Raw genomic sequence first — 3405 nt, 5'->3', positions numbered from 1 at the left:
TATATATATATATATATATAATATAGGATCTGAGGTAACCATTTAAACTTAACTCTTCTAAATAAGTTGACTAATGCACAAAAACATTCAGACTGACGCACGCGAATCCGATTAGTCACCAAAAATTCATTTTTAAATATGTATATACATATCCAACGTAGATATTAGAAAGGATAAACGACTTTAGTCAAGGACACGATCTACTTCGGCGCGTTGGCAGAACGTCCAACTTGTTTTTTTTTTTTTTTTTTTTTTTTTTTTTTTCAGTTTGTATTAATCTCTTCAGCATACAAATGTGTAATCTAACGACGTTGATTGAAAACAAGTCAGATAGTCAAAACATATATAGTCTGAAATGAAAAGAAACTTGTGTAAAAAATATACTAATTGAAAACGTGCGGATGCATTTAAATCGCACGGGGGAGACGATTCCTCGAAGGTTCTGACAGAATACAAATCCGTCACTGTCTGCTCTGAAGGTGACGCTTGAAAATCGTGGGAGAGGGAAGGCGATTGTTCTCATTGATACATCAGTTCGCGCGTGTGTTTCACGACGAAGCAATGAAAGACGGGAGTTTAAGATTGCAACGTACGTGGTTCCCCTTCGTTACTTTCTGGAAAATAAAGCTGGCATTCTCGGCGAACGCGCGATGCCGTTGATCTCGTTGACTTCCCGTTCTCACTAATGCGCCAGCGCCAGCTTACTTAACTAACGTGCGGTATGTACACGTCGGCGAAGGCAGAGGTGAGAAGAAAAGAACACGGAAGCCGTCACGACGCCGGAAGCGCCAGGTGTCCTTCGTTCTAGTCGCGAAACACTGCTGGGATTCGGCGGGACGCATTTGCCATTGTCTGACCGGCGGCGCAGATTAATCCGTCCGTGAGAACCTTTTTTGCAAATTCTAACAGCAGTTTAGCAACTGCGGAGATTTACAGCTTAATTGCTTATGAATTAATGTCGAGCGCTGCGATGCGCGTTAGATGCACATCGCACGTAAATAGACAGAAGTAAAAACTTCTGCCTGTGATAAATCGTCACACGTTTACGACTACATTATTGGAATAACTGTGATGTAACTTTTCGAAATGACTCCGACATTTGTCACTTTTCTTTTTTTTTCTCCTTCGAAGGAAAAGAGAAAAAACGACGCAAATCGATCGTTCGACGCAATCGATATCGTTCCGATCGGAATTGATTTCCGAAAAGTCACGTGGTAATAGCTACCCTTGGAAAAGACGAGACTGTTCTGAAAAAGAACAGACTACGCGACGCCGATTGTCGACGCCGATATCGAACGATCTAACGATATATTCCGCGAGCGGCCTTGGCCGGTCGGGCGTTCCTGTCGATCGCACTCGTTTGCACTTCGTACGCGTTTGCAACTCGTACCTGGACCGGCGCGATGTTATCTCGCGCGAGAGGAGGTACTATATACGTGCATACACGTACACGGGAAAGGAGGCGCAACGACGTAGGGGAGACGTTTATGGAGAACGTCGCTGCGGCGACGTATTATGGAAAGCGAACATTCCAGCGAGCGTCGTCGAACGCTCATTAACATCCCGTTCTTGTTGACGGGGCGCCGTTTTCTTTCGAAATAAACAAAACTTGAGATTGTTACGACACGCGGAGCTGAATAGAACGGCAGTGTATGCGCGCGTGTTCTTTCGCGAGTAATAGACTGCACATCCGCGACGCGGGATTCGCCATTAAAGAAGTAGACAATTGGAGTGCGACCAATTCGATTGGTTCCACATTACCCGTTGATTTATCTTCGATTTATGCTTAATACATTAACTAAGTAAAAGCCGTGACGATTGTTTTCTTTTCAATCCACAAGTAAGTATTGGAGACTTCAACGATCATGGTTACAGCAAACGGCCTCTGTTTCTTCCTTAACGTCATCTGATGAATATTTTGGTACTTATTTAACAAATCAAAGGCGCTATTTGAAAGAAAAAAATGAAGAAACTAACAATTAGTTCTTGTTAAAAAATAACAGTACACACACACACACACACAATCAATTCCTATTGTTCACATTTGCGTCATGTTTGACGCGCTCCGGCGACTACCTAACATCAACATACATTCCTCCTTGAAGAACGTAACAAGCGATGGTGGATGCCGTCGACCTCGTCGACGAGATGTTATCTCTCGGCGCGCGCTGCGCCTTTTCATTCAGAACCGAAGTCTCGAAGTATTATTCATACAAATTTTAAATTTTTTTTTCAATTGCATATACGCACATCCAAAGTTTATAAGTGAAAATTGAGATCCACGTTACCTTGGATCGAGTTCTCTGGTGTCTTCCTCGGTGTCTTCTTACGGTTCTATCCGAGGCGTCCCCGTGTCGACATCATCGTCGAGTATAAACCCCTTTTAAACGCGAACAACACCAAGTGAGCGTCGAAGAAGTCGCGATCGTAGAGAGATACAACTCGGTGAACTCTCCTCAGCGCGCGGCCATTTTGCCAGGGGCCGACCGGATGCTTGCGTTAAAACACGACCGCAGGAGACTGATCGTTGTCGCGCGATCGCGAGATGATCGACAGGTAGCGCACTACTTTGCGAAGACGCAAGATACGAGCACCGCGAAATCGCGTAGTCGACTGACGACGAACTCGTCGCTTGTACGTACGAGCGAGCGAGCGAGCGAGCGAACGAACGAACGAACGCCGCAAGCGAAAACTCACTTTACGCTCTCCTCCACTACTACTACCTTTTTCTCCCACCTCCTTGGCCGAAGACTCGCTTGCCTGCTTTCTTACCTGGTCGCCTGTCCCTTTCGTCTCACCTCTCGCGCCTGCTGGAGAACTCGCTCGAACACCCGTCTTCTCCGCGTGCGAGCGAGAGAGCGCGAAGCTTGAAAACTGCGGGATGAATTACGCCGAGATCGAAGAATAGTTCGTGTCTCCGGATCTTTACGCGCCGATAGTACAATAAAATTCGATATCTGTTGCCTGAGGAAGCATGTGCTGCGGCTCAAACCGCAAAAAACTCGAGCAAATCAACTCGCAAATCTCTCTGTTGGTGAACGCGTAAAAAGCGTGTTTTCAATTGCGCGCTTGCAAAAAATAAGGACGATACAAATAAAAGAGAACGTCCATGACGCAAAAAAGTGTCGAAGTAGATATTAATCTTTTTCTTCGCGTGTCAAATAAAAAAACACGAAATAAAAAAGCAGCAGTCACAGATGTGTGTTGCTTGTTAAATAAAAATGTCAAATAAATAACAACAAATAAATGTAAATTTATGTGTAGATTTTTATTCTCGATAAAAAAAAATCGCGACAAAGAATAATTAATTTTTTTTTTTCGTACGATTCTGAAAGAAAGTTAAGAAGATGAAACAAAAAAGTTGTATGTCATACGTCAGAGTTAAAATATATGAGAGAAGATTTC

The 3405-nt window shown here is 43.9% G+C and overlaps 1 protein-coding gene across 4 annotated transcripts in view; it reads right to left on the bottom strand.

The window, feature by feature from the left end:
• The window catches only part of LOC109857634, a 24947-nt gene extending 22270 nt beyond the window's left edge, over window positions 1–2677 (bottom strand). For 3 of the 4 annotated variants that reach the window (XM_020434137.1, XM_020434139.1, XM_020434138.1), the window contains exon 1: window positions 2289–2676. The gene's annotated coding sequence lies outside the window, so the exon portion shown is untranslated. Of the gene's footprint in view, window positions 1–2288 lie in introns of all 4 variants that reach the window. The other variant, XM_020434140.1, reaches the window with a different exon arrangement.
• Window positions 2678–3405: the final 728 nt, after the last annotated feature.

Source organism: Pseudomyrmex gracilis, unplaced genomic scaffold (assembly GCF_002006095.1).
Source record: "Pseudomyrmex gracilis isolate BER0280 unplaced genomic scaffold, ASM200609v1 scaffold_167, whole genome shotgun sequence".
Taxonomy (NCBI): Eukaryota; Metazoa; Arthropoda; class Insecta; order Hymenoptera; family Formicidae; genus Pseudomyrmex; species Pseudomyrmex gracilis.
The sequence above is the reverse complement of the archived record's forward strand: the minus strand, read 5'-3'. Positions and strand labels throughout refer to the sequence as shown.